Source organism: Pogona vitticeps, chromosome 2 (assembly GCF_051106095.1).
Source record: "Pogona vitticeps strain Pit_001003342236 chromosome 2, PviZW2.1, whole genome shotgun sequence".
Lineage (NCBI taxonomy): Eukaryota > Metazoa > Chordata > Lepidosauria > Squamata > Agamidae > Pogona > Pogona vitticeps.
The window spans coordinates 91,243,226-91,263,558 of record NC_135784.1 but is presented as its reverse complement, the minus strand read 5'-3'; the positions used below and the strand labels follow the sequence as shown (position 1 = coordinate 91,263,558).

Below are 20,333 nucleotides of genomic sequence, written 5' to 3'. Positions count from 1 at the left end.
GAGATCGCTCGGGACGCCGTGAAAGGAACTGCGCGTCAGCTTTGCTTGTTCATCATGGCCAGCCCTGCCTAATGCCACTTGGTCTAGGTGGGTCCCGTCTGTCCCAAGCAGCAGATCCACGGTCTGTCCCTGACTTTTGCGGTGCCTGGGCAGGGGGTCACTGCCCAACAACTAATCATAGACGCCAGAGACTCTTTAAAGCCACCTAAACCGGTGGCGTAGGTCTCAGTAGTCAGTGAATTTATTTTGCAGCAATTTATTTTGCAGCAAGACGAACGCGTGGGTTCTAAACCCAATCGAGCCTGAACTCCCCTTGGAAGCTGAGGGGAGGAGACCGAAGCTCTCCTGCATGGGGCACATCGTGAGAACAGAAGACTTACTAGCAAATGCTGTCCTGGAACAACAACAGTGCCTCTGTACATTTCTTTCACTTAATACACTTCTAGCCTCCCTTTGGTCCACTGGGCTGACTACCGGGTGGTCTCCACTTGGTCCCACCCCAACCCTGCGAGATGGGTCAGACTAAGAGATAAGCGACTGGCACGGGTTCGGTTTGTTTTGGGGGTTTCTTAGCATGCACTTGGACACAAAATATGCAGTAGAGAGAAAAATGCAGCTAGAAACTGACAAATGTGCATTTGAAAAAATGGAGAAAAACTAAGTTAGGCATATCTGCTTATTAATTTACAGGCCGCGTCGTGTAGCACAATTCGAATCAACGTTAGGAAGTGATTCCCAACGGGTATAGTCAACATGACTATGACTAAGTAGACCCCTGATTCCCAGTGTGATGAAGTGGATAGTGTGACAGCCCAGGACTCCTGTTCGGGAATGGGAACACACAGAGTGTGTGGAAATGGTAAAACCTCCCCTTAAACACTTACCTTGAAAGCCCGATTAGGGTCAATAATTGGCTTCTGACTTCACAGCACAGAACACACACACAAGGAGACTTTCGTTTGAATCCCTTGCTTGGCCATAGAAACTCATGGTGTGTGTGAGAGAGAGAGTAGTAGAGGTGTGTGTGTGTGTGTGTGTGTGTGTGTGTGTGTGTGTGTGTGTGTGTGTGTGTGTGATGGTCACTACAACTCTGGTGTGACTTGACAGCACATAGTGTAGAAAGTGCTCTATAACTTTCCACTCTTAAGGCAAACTGACCAAACTCAAGCATTTTCTTCTTTTTGGCCAGAATCTTCTTTTCTTCACCTTCATTAGTACTACAAATTTGCAGGCCCCGTTGACTGTAGTGTAAACACTGCCATTGCTGGAACAGTGTGCTGCCTAGGCAATGGCAGTGAAAACTAGAGAAGGCAAGTAAGTGCCAAAACTTCAGCTATTCTTAACTAGACACCTAAAAACAGCTACTCAGATTTGTGTGTCTGTGTGGGGTGTGTGTGTGTGTGTGTGTGCCTGTGTCAGGGGGTGAGTGTCTCACATGGCATTTGTGGAGCTGAAAAATGTGCTTTTAAAAACCCTGGACTGTTTCCAGTCACTGTCTCTCAGTCTGATTTAGCTCGAATTATCCAGTTGGCTGAGTGGCAGGTGGGGGTGGAGGTGAACAGAGCCCAACTCTCTAACCACTAGACCACACTGATCCCACCAACATGGCTAGGATTGAGCTACAGGCAGCTGTTGCATCTCCTGGCCAGTTATCTAGAGATCCTCCAGGCATTCTTGGTCCTCCTCCTCCAGGAGCATCTTAGATTTCAGACAACAAGGAATCTCACACTTTTTGCCAGACCAGAAAAGTCAGTTCCCTACTGAGTCCTCCAGCACTATCACCACGCTGCCTGTCATTGCCAGCCACTGACATTTCCCTCCCCCTTCCCCCCTCCCACCACTGTTTCAGACCTTCTGGGCTTCTTGAGGGCCTTTGCCAACCTTGAAGGGAAGCACTAGGCCTCTTGTTAAGAAAGAAGGCAGCAGCCAGCTGCACATGGGCTGGTGCACGAAGAACAGGGGGTTGGGAAGTGCCTAGCTCTGCTGGGAGAGTCCACACATCCCTCGGGGACAACTGGAGCAGAGAGAATTAGTCCCAGCTTGGCTTCCAATCCAAGACACTAAGAGCAGGCTTATTTCTTCAGGTTCCAGACATTTCAGACAACAGCACCCACAATCCCTTGTGTGTGCTGTGTGGGGCCGATGGGCATTGCAGGTCCCAAACCACTAAGAAGTGGCATGGAAATGAGAGCCTCCTATGGAGCTGGAGCCCAGCCGTATAGTCACAGTGAAGGCCAGCCTCAAGAATAAGTGGAATGAGAAGATGACAGAGTGAGATCTGCATACAATTAACCAATGCAAATTGAGGGGATGCAGGCAGCTGAGAAGATAAGGGAAACTGGAGAGGAGGGAGCAAGAGGGCAGGGCGCGCGCGCACACACACACACACACACACACACACAGAGAGAGAGAGAGAGAGAGAGCAAGAGTATGGTAGCACCTTAAAACCTTTTATACTTAAGTGTAGGCTTTTGTGGATTGATTCACTTCGTCAGACATGTTAGACTGGAGGAAATCTCCAGTGAATCTAGTCTCTGTGGCAACCTGTTAGGTTGTCTTATGCTAGTCACTTCTAATCAGCGCTGGTTTTACTGACTGAGTTGCTGGAACGAGGTATTGAGATACTGATATAACTTGAGATGTTGAATGCGAAGCATTCTGTGGAGTGAATCGCGAGCTGATCTCAGGCTTGCAGCATCGGCTGACTGGAACCGCAAAATCTAGGGGGTGGGGCAGGAGGCTGGTGCAACAGACCAATGCTAGGGATGAACTTTTGTCTGCTCTGACTCGGGATTCAACGGAGCCTGCTTCTAGGCAGACCTTCACAGTTGACTGAATGGAAGAATTCTGAACCCAGGAATTTGTTTGGACTATCAGAAATGAACAGAATTCACAGTCCTTCCTAAAAACAAAAACAAACCCAAAAGACGTCTTATTATTCCACCCCTCCCAACACACACATCTCATGTTGGCAGTATTATTTAGGACAAGGCAGAATCATCATTAAGCAACTGGGAGTCAAAAACCTTTCCTGATAGGTTGCAGATCACCCCAGAAATTGCCAGTTCATGCCTTTTATTTTGCCCAAGTCTATGTTACATCACAAGAGAAATGCAAAGCATGCATTGTTTCATTGATTTGTTACATTGGTATTTCTCCTTTTCTCCAGTGAGCTGAAGGTAGCCTTTATCCCTGCTTTAGCCCTGTGAGGTACGGTGATAGTGTGCCACTAATCCAAAATCACCCCTAGTGATTTCATGGCTCAATGAGGATTTAAACCCCGACGATCCAACATTCATACCGTCAATTGCTCCTACTATCAAAACAGCTGTCCCTGCCCTGAAACAAATCTTCCAACTCCAGTTACTCCCAGATCCTCAATGTGGGAAAGATTAAATCCATTTACTGGAACCTAGTTTTTTCTGAGCATATGCCTGCTCTGGATCACAGCCTAATAGTGGATCGTGAAATGCATGCACGCCCTTCACTCCCAGGCACTTATTAAGGATATATAAGTCCCGTCAATTTTAAAATGGACTTGGCATCATAGGACGACATGTTATTTGATTTATTTATTTTTTCAAAGAAAGCGGCTGAACAGAATACGGTAACTAAGTAAGGCTGCAACTTTACAGCTAACTGGAAAAGTTTTGTTGAACTCCACAGATTTTAGCGTAGAATCAACACATTTCGGTCTAAAATGCTCTTGGATTAATTCTAGACTTGCACTGTTAGAACATGTTAACTCCAAAGCAAGTGTTATAAGTAGAAATACTTGTGCTCTCCTGGAGAAGTAGTAACCCTGGCATATTAAGCACATTGATTAATCTGAGGTTTCAAATGTACGTTTCAATTGGCGGTGTCTGGTATGACTTACTGTACCTGGAATTGAAGCTGTAAGTTGCTTTTTAAAATTAAAATAATTTTAATGATAAAGGGGGGGTCACCCCACCAAAGTTGAGGGATTTAAAGATCACTAAAAGAGATTCGAAGCACATGGTTGAAAACTCTCCCGGGGAAATAAGGAATGAGATCTCAACGTTCACAAGTTTAATTGGATGGCTTGGGGAACATCCTGCCTGCAGACCATCTGCCAGATACAATATACTGTATTGAATTTAGAACCCACGCCCCAGTCATAGGTGCGCAAGTAACGCCATCAGACTTCTGAATAAGAAGGAGCCTTCGTCTTTCGAGCGGTCAGCTGCAGCTCCGAAGGGCCCCTGCGGCCCCTGCTAAAGAACCGGATAAACCGATTTATCTGTTCTGCGGTTTCCGGCGGGAAATGGCTGGTCCCAATCCCATCGGGCCTGAGCACCGCTCGAGGTCCGCGAAGGGAGAGAAGGCAACGGGGCAACTTCCTCGATCCGTGTTGGGTGATCGCGCACCGGGAATGTCAACAACCCTCCGTCCTTTCCCTCACCTCCATTGCCTCGCGGGGAAAACGTCCAGCTGCTCGGCTTTAGGTCCGTTTTTTGCCCCCAACCCGGCGGCCTGGGGAGGTTTGGGGCGACAACTTTTTCTTCTCCGGGCAACCGGGAGTGATCGCGGGAGCTGCGAAGGGAGGGCTGGGGTGGAGGCCGCTCTCCCGCAGATCTGGGGTGGGGGGGTGGGGGGGACGGGGAAAGGCCGCCTTAGGCGAGACCTTCGTCGGTTCCTTCCTTCCAGCGTCGGTCTCGTTCCCAGACTTCTGAACAAGTCCGAAGGGTGCTTAGCCTTTCTGTCTCTGCGGTTCCGTTGCCTTTCCGGGACAGATTCGGTCTCTGCTCTTCGGATAAAGAACAAGCAAGCAACCCCGCTCAATCGCCAGAGGGGAACCCCAAAGTCACTCCGGATCAAAGCGGCTAGAGATAGATCTGAATAAAATTCTTCTTTCCTGCCAGAATTATTCTGCTTCCCAAAGTTGCGCGCGGACTTCCCGAGGATAAAATGATCGCTTTGGGCTACCGGCCTGTGCGTGCTTTACCTACCAATGAACCCCGAGGAACCCAAGGAAGCTTCTGGGTGACTAGACTACTGGTAGAATTTGCAGCGGGGGCCTCTTCCAGCTTTATAGCAAGGCTGTTGACAGCCCGAAAAGGTGGCACGCGGGTTTTTCCCAAAGCATCGCGAAAAATCGAAGTAATGAGAATATATTTTCTGCTTAATTGGGTACGTTTTTTAAAAAAATATAACTACATAACTAAACCAGCCCGATCCATTACCCTTTGAAACCCGGGTCTCACCTAGATCCGAAATATATTTATTCCAAGGTAGCTCTCACAGATTTCAACTGAACGATACTTATTTCTATTTTAACAATTCTAGGTTCCTCTGCTCAGAAGTCTCTGTGCGTTTCCAGGCAGAGTGTGCCAAGAAAGTCATCTCCTTTGGAAACGAATGCTCTCATCATTTCGTAAATGTTTTCATGAACGTTTTCGGAAATGTTTCAAGCGTTTCACAAATGTTTTCATTGTGGGTATAAGGTTTACTATAAACCTTGGTGGCTTAAACTTGACTGATGTCTTTTGTACCGGGCTACTAGCGGATGATTGTGCTGGCTGGCTGGGCGGCAGACCCTATTCCAATCAATGGGACATATTTACACGTCCGGACCGCTGAGCCGAAATCACCAAGTTCCGTTCCACAGAATGTTTACCAATGAGAGAAATTAAACATATAAGGCGCGTATTGTTTACAAACAGCTTAAAACGCGCACATTGCTCTGCTTTTGCATAGGCACATTTCTGGGGCCAATTGCTGCGGCACCTTTTAACCTCATTTAAAAACAATAAAAACAGACAACAAAATTTATCCGCCTCCGCAAGCTTTTCTAAGCGGGTGGCAGTTTTCCCGCGCAATTTGTGTGCCTTCGTGTGTCCCAGATGCTTTCGCTTATCGAGACGTCTATTTTAAAATGTCAGTGGAGCTAATTAAACGTAAGAAGAATTCCAACAAACACTTCTGAGGGCGAGGTAAATTAGACACCCGTCCTCCCGGTTCTGTAGAAATGTCATTGTAAATAATAATAAGAGGCAAGGCCCCCCGGCGGTGGCCGCTAAGCACGGCTGCTCCCTCGGAACTCTTTATGTATAGGTTGCAGGATGACCTCCGACGGTCCGTCCGTGTGTGTGTGTGTGTGTGTGTGTGTGTGTGTGCGCGCGCGCGAACGCTCAAGAAGAGTTGTGTGTCTCCTTTTGTTACCTTAGGCGTGGATAGAAACTGTGACTTTTGTAGGTTCTCTAGAGGGGTGAGGTTGGGTTGATCTTCCAAACCAGGCCACTCTAAGCCTGCTTTTTTGGGTGTTTTTTAAAAACAGCGTTTATGGTTTTTGATTTTGGAGTCAAAAAGAGGCCAGAGGGAAAACTTAGAGGGTGCTTGTAGCACTTAAGTACACACACACACCCTTTATTAAAGCAGCTCAGCAGCGAGGTATGTTAACGATTAAATCGGTTTCAAAGGATTAATCCTCTAGTTCGGGGTGGAAATGTTTTAATGTTGTTTTCAGGCGCTTATATCAATCATCCGACCTAACAGACCATTAATGTCTATTTACATTTTGAAGATGACAAATTTTATGTGACTTATTTCAATCACAGCTCCCCGAGCAGTCTCTAGCGGATTCGGTAGCCACTTAGAGGTCGACACTTCTGCCTCCTTATTTGTTACGAGAGGCGTTTAAAAGCCACTAAGCCCCCCGGCCGAAAGCTTCCCTGCCAGCTGATGCGGGGAACCATCCGGGGTTGTCTCTGTCGGGAAGGCCGAGTAATTCCGCGAGTCGCCTTTGCCTTCTCGCGAGGCCGAAAGACGAATCGGGTTTATATTACAGGACTTTCCTTCATCAGCCCCCCCACTCCCCTAAATAGCCTCCATCCGCCTTTGTTCTTTCCCTGTGCTAAATCCCCTCCTCACCCCACCGCACCCCATTACGGCCCCCTTAAACGAACGAGGTGGAAACATTTGTTATTCATTACTTGACCCTTTCTATTTAGTAACACGTGTGGCGGGGGGGGGAATGAGAGAGAACAAACCGGGGGAACGGGGCAGTTCCGTAGTTTTCTCCGAAGTTAATCGGATTTACTAATTTTGAAAGGAGAAGCCACGATCCAAGCCCCAGCCCACATTGCGCTGCAAATTACTTGCGTGTAAGTCCCCCTGAAGTCCCTGAATATCACGGCGCTGGTGACTCCGTTTGAGGCCCGGTTGATTTCCACACACGTCTCTGCTTATCCTGCCACAGGCTTCACACAGACTAGATAGCGCGAGGATTACACTTCTGATTTTTCAGAGTACTAGATATGGCAAAAAGCACATTTCTTGAACTGTGAGAAGGTTGGGTTTCCCCGTCCCCACCTCTTTTTTTATAGGTTAAATAAATAAATAAATAAATAAATAAATAAATAAAGAAAGAAAGAAAGAAAGAAAGAAAGAAAGAAAGAAAGAAAGAAAGAAAGAAAGAAAGAAAGAAAGAAATGTTGTGACACGTTAAAGACCAACTTTTATATTTTTTTAATGCGAGCTTCTGTGGACGAGCTCACTTCATCACACAACTTTTTTTGTTATCGTATTCAGGAGATGTATTGCTAATAAATAAATACGCGATGCATTCATTCTGCTTTAAAGCAAACATTTGTTAGGCATTCATTCATGTTATCCTTCCCAAAATACAGTCCAAAACTGTACTTCTTCTCCTAAGTGGGGGAACGCTATTCATTAAGTTTCCCAAGGAAATCAAGAGATAATGGCCTTCAATCAAATCATTTCCTAATTGGTTTAAGGCAGAGGCTCGGCGTCCTGGGCTCCGCCCGCGGCTCCTCTCTGATCTGGCGTTCACGTAGGTACGAAAGGCAAATCCCCGCGCCCCCCCCCCCACGACCTCCGATCAACTAGCGGGGAGGGAAAAGAAATGCCGCGACCCACCAAATGAGCTCAACATTATTTATTCCTAGCCCGCAAAGGAAGACGCCCTACTTCTCCTTATGATGCTTAAAAAGGAGGTGCCTCTCTTTTCCGGATTCCGGCTAAAATAGGTTATACATATTAACTTGCTCGGCCCCAGGATGCCTCCTTTTCCACATGGGATTAACCTTCTACTTATTTAATTTAGATTAAGATCGACCCAACTCTGTAGAATTTAGTTAGGAGTCCACATCTACAGGCTTGCACTACGCAGCAGGTAAACAAACGGCTCCTGCGCATATATTACAGCCTAAACAGGATTACTCGGAAGTAAGTCCCGTTGATTTCAATGGAGATTACTTTCAACTAAGCATAGTTTGGAAGGATGCCACCGGATTACACAGAAAAGGAAGTACTAAAGCGTGAAGCACGATCTCCTTGCAAATCAGTTTTGGGATGATCTGCTTCTAGGTACCCCTTCACGAATTGCTGCCTTGTCCTGGCGAAGGGGCTGGAGTAATTCAGAGAAGCTATGGGCTATGCCGTGCAGGGACACCCAAGACGGACAGGTCATAGTGGAGAGTTCTGACTAAACGCGACACACCTGGAGCAGGAACCGGCAAGCCAATCCAGTATTTTTGCCAAGAAAACTCTTATTTACAAAAGGGTAAATAATAGAGGAAAATAATAGAAAAGGAAAAATCAGATAACTGTTCAAGGAAAATTGGAGCTATTAAAGGAACATTTTATGCAGAGATCAACATGATAAAGGACAAAAATGGGAGGGACCTTACAGCAGCAGAAGACATCAAGAAGAGGTGGCAAGAATACAGAGAGGAATTATACCAGAAAGATCTGGATGTCCCGGACAACCCAGATAATGTGGTTGCTGACCTTGAGCCAGACATCCTGGAGCGCGAAGTCAAGTGGGCCTTAGAAAGCATGGCAAACAACAAGGCCAGTGGAGGTGATGGCATTCCAGTTGAACTATTTAAAATCTTAAAAGATGACGCTGTTAAGGTGCTACACTCAATAGGCCAGCAAGTTTGGAAAACTCAGCAGTGGCCAAAGGATTGGAAATGTCAGTCTACATCCCAATACCAAAGAAGGGCAATGCCAAAGAATGCTCCAACTACCGTACAATTGCACTCATTTCACACACTAGCAAGGTTATGCTCAAAATCCTTCAAGGTAGACTTCAGCAGTATGTGGACCGAGAACTCCCAGAAGTACAAGCTGGATTTCGAAGGGGAAAAGGAACTAGAGACTAAATTGCTAACATGCTCTGGATTATGGAGAAAGCCAGATAGTTCCTGAAAAATATCTACTTCTGCTTCATTGACTACACAAAAGCCTTTGACTGTGTGGACCACAGCAAACTATGGCAATTAAAGAAATGGGAGTGTCTGACCTCCTTATCTGTCCCCTGAGAAATCTACAGTATATGTGGGATAGGAAAAAACAGTTAGAACTGGAGATGGAACAACTGATTGGTTCAAAATTGGGAAAGGAGTACGACAAGGCTGTATATTGTCCCCCTGCTTATTTAACTTATATTCAGAATACATCATGTGAAAGGCTGGACTGGAGAAATCTCAAAATGGAATTAAAATTGCTGGAAGAAACATCAACAACCTCTGATATGAAGATGATATCACTCTGATGGCAGAAAGTGAGGAGGAAGTAAAGAACCTCTTAATAAGGGTGAAAGAGGAGAGCACAAAAATGGTGTGAAACTCAACATCAAAAAATTAAGATCATGGCCATCACCTCCTGGCAAATAGAAGGGGAATATATGGAGGCAGTGACAGATTTTACTTTCTCAGGTTCCATGATCACTGCAGATGGTGACAGCAGCCACGAAATTAAAAGACGCCTGCTTATTGGGAGGAAAGCAATGACAAGCCTAGACAGCATCTTAAAAAGCAGAGACCTCACCTTGCCGACAAAGGTCTGCATAGTCAAACCTGTTTTTTTCCCAGTAGTTTTGTATGGAAGTGAGAGCTGCACCATAAAGAAGACTGATCGCCGAAGAACTGATGCTTTTGCATTGTGGTGCTGGAGGAGGCTCTTGAGAGTCCCCTGGACTGCAAGGAGAACAAACCTATCCATTTTGAAGGAAATCAACCCTGAGTGCTCACTGGAAGGACAGATCCTGAAGTTGAGGCTACAATACTTTGGCCATCTCATGAGAAGGAAGAATCCCTGAAAAAGACCCTGAGAAGGGGACGACAGAGGACGAGATGGTTGGTCAGTGTCATCGAAGCTCCCAACATGAATTTGACCCAACTCCGGGAGGCAGTGGAAGACAGGCGTGCTCTGGTCCATGGGGTCACAAAGAGTTGGAGACGACTTAATGACTAAACAACAACTTTTAGGTAACTGTGCTTGTGGGGCATGGGGAACCATTGTCAATAGTGTGACTCTATATGGTCTGACACAAAGAAGCTCAGCCTCAAGGAACATAGAATCAGATGAGAAAAATCATCTAAACTAACGGACAGTGAAGAAAGTAAAAGAGGGATCCATGAAATAAAAAATGGATCCTCAAGATACTATATAATTTCTACACAGAATTCTCCAAAGACCATTTTCAAGTCACAAATTCCATGTGTCCAAAGCCCAAAGCCCACAAACCACAATTTCTTCACTGCACCGAGCTCAAAAACATAGATCGATGCATGGACCTGAAGAATCCACATGATTTTCATGCAAGATCATCTCAAAACCACTTTCAAATCATACATCCTATCAGTGTCCAGAGACTGAACCAAACCACATCGAAAGACTGAACCTTACTGCAGAACGTTGGCATGGTACAGTACAAACCCAGCATGGATCCACATGATTTCATATAGAACTCTCTGGAAATCATAATATTCCACCCAGAGTAGACCTTTGGTCTAGATGGATGGGGTATAAATCTAATAAAAAAACAAATAAACAAACAAATAAATAATCATTTTTTGCATCCTATCAGTGCCCAAGGACTGAATAATAAAAATTATGGATCTCTCACTACATCACATTACCATTGCACAAATAAATAGCTCAAATGCACAGAATTATAGAGAACATAGATCTCTCACTGCACACTGCTGTAATATGAAAATACAGACCTGATGTGCCAATCATCATGGATCCACATGATTTTAAATGGAATCCTCTCCAAGCCTAGAGTTCACTTGTAGATCCCCATTGCAGATCCCTTCTGTGCCCAAATGCTAAACCATAAAAATCACAAATGCTACAAAGAGATGGATCTGAGGAAAAGATCCTCATGATTTGATGTGGGATTTCCTAGAAAACCTGCTACAAATCCTACTTATTATTTGTGCCCATAGACTGAACCATAAAAAACCATGTAGCCTTGCTGCACAACTTTGTCATGTCACAAAAGCACAGTCTGAATTACAGGTCCTCATGGATCACCATGATTATTTTTCGTGTAATCCTCCTGAAAACAGTATCAGATCTTAGATCCCATTGTGCTAACAGGATGGACCATATATATCACAGATCCTTTGCTTCTTCAGGTTGCCATGTGATGCAGTAAAAATATGGATGTGAAGTGTGGATCCTTTGGATCCATAGATGTTTTTCCACATGATAATTTAAGGCTTGAAAGCACCATCAAAATGAATCCAAGATGTAGATCATCATGGATCCACACAATTTTGATGTTGTATCAGCTAAAACCATTGTTCAAATCATAGATTATATCCATACCTACAAACCAAAAATTACTGGGAGGGGTTGGGATACTTTGGGGATCCTAGGCACAGATCTTTTTGAATTTATGTTTTAGCCATGGATCACAGCTGAGTCCTTCAAACAGATCCCTAAGTGATCTGTGGAGTTGTTATACAAATTCAGCCAAAAACCAGCATTAGACTACAGCATCCTCACAGCGTATAGATACATGTGTTTGACATATGGCTCATCAGGGATCCAATGGATTTTTGCATGGTGTCCACACTAGACCCATGTCAAATAAAAAAGCACTTTTATGCTCAGAGAGTGAAACATAATGTCCTGTGGATTGTGGATTTCTTGCTTGCACGGCGAAATCAAGGAAAAAAATATGTGTCTGAGGCATGGATCTTTTTGGGCACTTACGATTCATACGTGATTTTCACCCCAAGCCAGCATAAAAGATTTAATTACTGCCAATGGAGTGAGCATAAAAGTCTCAAATCTCTCACTGCAAGGTACCACTTGGTGAAAAAACATGAAGTATGGCACCTCATGGATCCATGTCGTTTTCAACAAGAATTGCCCCCAAACCACCCTGAAATCATATATCCTACCTTTATATTCTGAATAAATGGTACGGCGTACAGGGCGTCCCCTGCAGAGCCATGTCATTGTGCCAAAACATACATCCAAGGCTCAGATCCTGACAGATCCATAAAGATTCTTACATGGTACTAACACTAAACCTCTGTCAAATGCAGTTCTAATCTCTGACTGACTAAACCATAAAATTCACAGATCATTTCTGCATAGAGCCACAATGACACAGGAACAAACATCCAAATGACAGATTCTAATGAGGCTGTTTTTTGCTTTTATTTTCATTAAAATTTTATTTATTTATTTATTTATTTATTTACAATATTTTTTAGCCGCACCATTGCCAGTGGCTTGCTGTCATACTGTCACAGACAGGCAGTACTCTCTGACAGTATAGCCAGAACCATAAAATCCCAGCTCGCTCAGTGCACAGCTTCACCATGATGAAAGAATAGGAATTTGTGACACAAATTCTCATGATTTTCATGTTGCAGCCACAACAAAGCAGCATCGTTAATTCATATTTTTTTTCTTCTCCCAGCACTGCAGTGTGTGGATCTGTGGTTTGGTGGGCCAGAATCTGTTTCCATGGATTTGTTCTTTGATTTGAAGATGCTTATGTCGGGAAACATCTCTTTTATTTATGTGGATATTTGCCATAGATCTGTTTTTATTGCATTTTAGCAGGAAGATGAGGTAAAGGAACCAAGCGTTCTGTTATTTTTTCAGTTCATAGAGGCCAGTGATAAAGCTTTATCCTTTTCAATTCAGTTCTGTTAGATACTTCTCAATGGGGTTCTGCTACATATGAGTTTGGACCCAGTCTTCCCTGAGTATTTGGGGACACCTCAAATCCTCCTGCCCACCCCATTTCAGAGTCTCAGCAAAGGGCTTTCCCCAAAGGGTCTGCAAAGCAACGCACTGAAAGAGCAGTGATTTCTGTGATGTTGATTGTGGGCACCAGTGAGATCTATAATCTGAATGTGGTTTGGGGAGGATCCTAAGTAAAAAACAAAGAAACATATGGATCCATGAGGATCCACCTCAGACCTATTCTTTTGCACCACTGGAAAGCCACACACTAATGCAGTCTAGTCTGTGGGCACAGATGGGAGCTGTGATCTGGCAGTGGTTTCAGGAGGATCACAAGAAAAAAGTCACTATTAGGATGTGCAGTTCTGATCCATGTTTTTGTATCACATTTGCTGAGGGATCTGTGATTTCTATGTATCAGTCTTTAGGCAACAATGGAATATACAAATTGACAGTGGTTAAGAGAGACCCCATGTGAAAACCATGTGGAACCACGAGGATCCATGCCTTGAATTTCGTGGCAGTGTAAAGCCATATGCTGAAAGATCGGTAATTTCACAGTTTAGTTTGTGGGCACAAATGAGATCTACAAATTGGTGGTGGTTTGGGGAGAATCTCAAGTATAAATTATGAGGACCCACAAGAATCCACACCTTATATCCATGTTTTCACACCACTACAAAGCCTTATATCAAAGAATCCATGGTTTCTGTGATTTGGTTTGTAGTCACAGATGGGGCCTATCATCTGATGGTGATTGGGAGGGAGGATTCCACGTAAAATTGTGTGGATCCATGAAGAGGTGTGCTTCAGATCCATGTTTTTGCATCTCTTGATAGTCGTGCACTGAAAGATTCATGATTTCTGTAGTGTAGTCTGTGGGTAGAGATGGAATCTATGATCTCACAGTGGTTTGGGGAGAATCTCAAGCATAAATCATGTGGATCCATAAGGCTGTGCACCTTGGAGCCATGCTTTTGCAACACTGCAGAGGCATGTGCTGAAGGATCCCTGATTTTTAGGGTTTAGTCTGGAAATACAGATAAGATGCATGATTCAATTGCGGTTTGGCAAGGATCTCAAGTAAAAATCATATAAAACCATGAAGATCCCTTTTTTAAAATTTCATCGGTCCACCTTTTATCCAGTCCCAATGGACACTCTCTAGTTATCCCCATTTTCCAGGCTGGGGCTTGCTCAGTTCTTTCTCTGGGGCCCTCTCCTATCCTTGTCACACCATAGTCACCTCCAAATGTGTGTGTGTGTGTGTGTGTGTGTACACGCTACACACACAAGCACGAACACACATGCCTCTTTCTTTTCCTTCATTGGATTCTTCCACATCGCTTTCTTCATTTGTTCCCCCAAATGGTCAGCTGCTGGCTCTGTAGGAAGCTAATCAGGTTCATTGATCTAATCGGAGCCCTTGGTCCCAGACCTAGTGCATCTGTGCCAAAGGAGGAATCTTGTTGATAAAAGAGGGCTTTGTCTCCTTTGGAACAGAGGGAGGTCTCTTAAAGGGTCGCCTGAATTTGGAAGTGTGTGTGTGTGATTGAAATGCAGCAACACTTGAAACCATATCAAGGCACCACTCCAGGTTCCAAGGGGAGACAGGATCTCTGGTGGTTCAGATATTGCTGTTGTCTTCCAGACAGTTCAATGGGAAAACATGTTAAGATGTTGTGATTACCAGTTTCATTCCTTGTATTCACCTCTTGCTGTCATGTGTCCCTTTTTTGTTCATATAGTCAGGCTACACTCTGAGAAGAGGCATATATTGAAGCTGGGGACGGTGGGGGAATGGACTGTGGTAATGTGAATGCTGGAACGCTCCGTGCAAATGCTAATGTTTGCTTTCTGAAAGAGCTGAAGGAGCTCACTCTTGCTTGGCAGCCACACTGCCTCATGCCATTTTAGTGATTCCGTAAAGGTATTCCTCAACCAAGATTTTTCTGATGAGAAATGATCAGTCTCATTTCTACCTGTTTAAAATGTGTCCTTTAACTTGTAATTTCATTTTCATGTGGTGTCACTATGGGCACTTGGTGGTGAAGGAAAGATTGGTTTGGTGCAGGAGCTTGATATGTCCTGGCAAGAGGTGACACCTATTCTAGGTTGACTTGGGGACGAATCTCACAGAATTTAGTGCGGCGCACCCTTCTGTAAGTATGCACAGTTCTAGAGCATTGGAGTCTTCCTGAGGGCATTTCCTAATCTTGTACCTATAAGGAAGCAAAACTGCGCAGCACAATTGTATATACCTTTGAACAACACACAAGTGCTAATCTTATACCAGCTGCACCAACATACAGAGCACTTGCCCAAACTACACATTACACTAATACACTGTACAGAAGTTTGTTGCTGCATGACTGGTACATTTGAGGAACACATAGGGAAAAAATAAAGTTATTAACTATACCAAATAACAAGTCTTGTTGAAAAAAACACCCAGCTTGGTTTCTGCAAAATCCTATCATATTAACTTCCTTCAAGAGTGTCAACAAGCATGTGGGAAGAAATCATATATACCATGTACTTGGGTTTTCAAAATGTTTTTGACAAAGTCCCTCACTAAAGACATGTGAGAAAGCATAGGAATCATGGGATGTGAGGGTGGGAATTATTGGTTAAAAAGAATTGAAAATAAAAAATGAATTGAATTGGTTAAAAAGAAAAGAAAACAAAGAATGAAAAGATAGTACCCACACCACTGAGAGAAGTAAGGTCTATAGTGAGACCCATGGTTTAACTTAGACAAACTGGAATTCAGGGTGAGCAGTCATGTACACAGGTTAACAGGTAACACCAACTCACATAAAGTGGTAAGCACTAGAAAGAATTCTGGAAGCATTTCTACTTATCGGGCAAATGGGTAAGCAAATAAAAAGAAGCAACTCCCTATACTGTAAATAATTGTAAAGTTATTGAGGTTAATAATAATTTTAAGAATATCCCCAGTTTTCCATATACACTGATGGGGTCTTGAGACAGGTGTGGGTAACCAGAAAGAGATCTTGGAATTGTGGTGGATAGCTTGATTGGAACATTGACTTAGTATGTGGCTGCTCAGAAAAAGACAAATTTCATGTTGAGGATAATTTGCAAGAGAACTAAAAATGCAACTGTCAATATCTGAATGCTTTTAACAATAGGGCACTACCATCGTTGGAGTACAGATCACCGACTATCATAAAATATCATTATGGAACTGGAAAAGGTATAAAAGGGGGAAAAAGGAGATCAAAGGCTGGGGCAAGTCTGGAAGCAACGTACTGTTTGAAGCTATTTGATGAAAAAAAAAAGGTAATAAGAGGGAGAGAGAGGGAGAGAGAGAGATGAAACATGTAAGGTTAGATATGGTGTGGAGAAATGAATGGAGAACTTCCCCATTCCATCCTGGCTTTCATACTAGAATCTAGGATTGTGCAACAGATGAGCAGAGGAAGATTTGGGACAGACTAAAGCAAGTATTTCTGTGCACAATACATATTTAAATGTGGAATTTTCTGCCAGAGATGCAGTGACTGTTACCAACTTAAATGGCCATAATAGGGACTAGACACATTTAACGGAGAATAAGGCTCTGGATGCTGCCTCATGCTACCTCCAGAATCTGAGACAGCATGCCTGGGAACACAATACCAATTGGTGGGAAACAGAGGTCCTGCTTCTGTTCTTCCCTTTGCTCCATCTGGTTGATCACCTGTAGGAACAGAGATAATCCACTCCGTGTTACTCCCATCTTTGCCTTTGGATTGTGTACAAGGACCACATAGCTTCCCCTTGCCCTTGTCTTCTCCTTTCTTTATTTCTTTCTTTGTCTGTAGAAACTGGTTTTTGGACTGGATAGGCTTCTGGTCTAATTCAGATGGGCTATGTTGTTATGCTGAACACAGTAGAACTGACTGGACACCACTGTAACTAATAAAGGGCCCCCTTCATTTTGCTGATGTATAAAACTATATCTCTGTATACCACATGGTCTCTGCTGGTTGTAGAATTCATAAAACTATGACTTAATCATGCCCCCATTCTCTGACCTTAGAAGCCATCACCTGAACAAATACTGGAAAAAGACACACTTCCTGACTCTCACTTTCTAACACACACACACGCACACAGAGAGACCATTTTTGGTTCAACACCTTTTAAATTCAGGCAGCAGCTTTGCTCTCGTCAGCACCTTTCGAGCACCTTTGGCAAGGTCCTCTCTTGCAAATTGATGGGGTAGAGAAAGGAGAGTGGGCTCTCCCTTAGGACACCTGTTTTCTATCCAGATATTTTCATGCACCTAATCAGGGTATCTTTGGCTAGGGTCAATCATACACAGAGGTCATATTGATTACTCTGTGCTTGATTGCCATTCATATGTGCTCATCATCATTTGATGTTGATAGAAAGGACTGACAACAGATTAACTGGAACATGGTTGTGTCTGGGATGCTTTCTATTGTAGCCCTTTCTTTCTTTCTTTCTTTCTTTCTTTCTTTCTTTCTTTCTTTCTTTCTTTCTTTCTTTCTTTCTTTCTTTCTTTCTTTCTTTTTTTGCATAGCGAATATTCTTTGATGACTTTCCGCTATTGATTTCTTTTTGCACTGGAAAACAAAAAGATGAGAGCAATAATACATTAAACAAAGATACCAGTTCATTTGTTCAAAAAGAACAAATTCACTTCGGGAAAGCTATGCACAGCTTAAGACAAGTACTGTACTCAGAACTAATGGCTGAAATCTTGTTGTTTAGTGTAGTAAGTCACAACTAGAGTAGGCCTACTGAATCAGTGGAACTTACAGAGGAGTGGACTCACCAAATCTTCACTGATTCAAAGGGCCAACTCCAGTTATGTCCCACTAAACTAAGAAACAAGATTTCAGCCTATGTACCTATGCAGTTAGTTGAGAGACAAAAAGTTTTGGTTTAAAAAGGAAAGACGATACTGCTGTTCCCAGCATGAACTTGCTTCTTGCAAAGAATAGTTTCCTAAAGGATTTATACGTGTTTTCCCCAGCCTTTTCCCATTGCCAATGCACTTGACAGCAGAGATTGATTTTTTTTAAAAGGGACCTGTCCTGTGCAATAACAGCCATAAAGTTCCAGAAATGCTTGTGGCACCTTAAAGACCTACTAATTCATGATGGCACAAACTCAATGGAGCAGAGTCCAATTCATCAGATGCACAAAATGCATTGGATGCCTGACTGGCAGGTATGTATACACAGTGAGGTCAGAGGGTGACAAAATGCAAGAAGAGCAGAGTATGATATTTGTGTAGAAGTAGTTACAGTGACTGTTAACAAGACACTGCTAATGACAACACAAACACCCTGGCATTAATATGACAGGGTATAAAAATATGTAATTCCAGTTCGGGTCTTGTATGAACGCTTTAGTGTTTGGTGGCTGAAATTCAGGACTAAGTCCCAAACAGAGTAGGCTTATTGAATCAATGGAACTTACAGAGGAATTTTCACCACATACTTATTGATGATAACATAGATCACACTGGAAGATGGAAAGGTGTGTGAACAACCTTCTTTCCTTACTAAAGCAATTAGGACTATTTTGAAAAGCAAGAACAGAAGTACAGTGACCCAAAACAGAACAAGCATCATCCTCACATGTGACGTGTCATTTCTTATTTTTAACTAAGATTGTAAAAATATGCACGTTTACTTGTGGAGTATGTACAGTACTATGAAATTGCAGAGCCTTACTAACCATGCTTAAACTTACAAGACAGAGACTTGACCAATGCTAAACACATTGACAGAATTATGGACGCTAAAAACAAGCTTAATTCACTGAAATGCTCTCTAAGGGCTTAGCTTTTGCTGGACTTTGCCTCCAGTGTTTAGATAAAAATCTGTAGATACAAAAACTGGCTGGATCTTCTGCAACTAGCAGTAACTAGATTTTATTTCTTTCTGGACTTTTTCGCATAGCACTGGAACACATACCTTTCAATCTTCCATTATGTACAGCACAAACACATACAAGTTACTTAGAAAGAAGTCCCACTAAATTCAATGGGATTTATATGGCCATTTATGTGTAGGCTTGCAATCCTATGCTGCAATCTTGTGGGTATTTATTCAGTACTTAAACCCACGGGGCATAGCTTCCAAGCAAGTATGTATGTATGTATGTATGTATGTATGTATGTATGTATGTATGTATGTATGTATGTATGTATGTATGTATGTATGTATGTATGTATGTATGTATGTATGTATGGGATTGCACCATTAATCAGGGAGACATTAACTGTTCCTTCCAGCAGTTATGAGTAGTGGAGGCTGACTTACGGCTCCCTCCACCTCAGGCTCACCTTACTCCCAGCCGCTCGGATCCTTCCTGCATTCTAGGCAAAGGAAGACGATTGTGCCCCTTTGGGTGTTGCCCTCCTACAGAACTCTCCGCCTCATGATCCTGTATGTGAGCGGGAAGGAAGAAGGGAGAAAGAAAACCAGAGGGTATGTGAGTCAAGTGCTCAACTCTGAAACCAGATGTTGAGGGCAAGAGGAACAGGTACGAACGTTTCTAAATTGAGGGGCAAGACGTGTTTTCCTGGCCTTCAGCTAAATTGTAGAGACAATGAATGAGGTGTGTGTGTGTGCGTGCCTGCGTGCGTGTGCATGCAAATATTTGCCTCCGTGTGTGAATTCTTGGATGTCTGTAAGGGGTTCCTTTCCATCTATTCCCAAACATACTTAGTGTTTTAATCTACAGAGAGCGAGAGCGTGTTACTGCTGCACACAAGGCTGCTCCGTCAGGGTTTTTTTGTTTTGTTTTTTTAAAAAAAAAAGGAGAGAGGGGGAGAGAGCGAGATCCAGGGTTCACAAATTGGTTTGTGGATGAAAAACGCGACGCTTGCCTGGTAACTCGCCACCCGCCCTTGCCTAAACCCGCCCTCCAGAACAACAGCGCCACCTGCTTTTTGCCGCGGAGGGAAAAGAGAAATAAGTTTATATAGCCTTTCGGGCGATACGGCTCTTGATTGGCGCAGAGAGAGCGGCCGCCTTCCCGCTTCCACCAATCCCTCGTTGCAGCGCAGATTACTCCATTTCCCCCCCCCATCCCCCCTTTTGCTGCCGTTCGGCTTGGTTTCCCCCTCCCCCTTTCAAAATATTCCGCTCGGTTCGGCTCAGCAGCGCCTCTGGCGGCAAGTAGCGGTGCAAGAGGGGGAGGCCACTGGCCTCTCGCCGGTGAGGCGGCTCGTCGCGGCGGCGCTTCAGCCGGCCCGGAGGCTGCCTTCTTGGGCGGCGCTTGCGGCGTCGCTCCGCAGAGGCTGCAGTCCCGCGAAACGTCAACCCTGGCACGTCCTGTGACCTTGACGCCATTGG

The 20,333-nt window shown here is 43.9% G+C and overlaps 1 long non-coding RNA gene across 1 annotated transcript; it reads right to left on the bottom strand.

Moving 5' to 3' along the window:
• Window positions 1–12,738: 12,738 nt before the first annotated feature.
• Window positions 12,739–20,061, bottom strand: LOC144586800 (uncharacterized). Its single transcript, XR_013541829.1, has 2 exons — window positions 19,319–20,061; window positions 12,739–17,585 (listed from the first exon to the last, which is right to left on the bottom strand). It is a non-coding gene; the product is annotated as an uncharacterized LOC144586800 (long non-coding RNA).
• Between the last annotated feature and the right edge of the window lie 272 nt (window positions 20,062–20,333).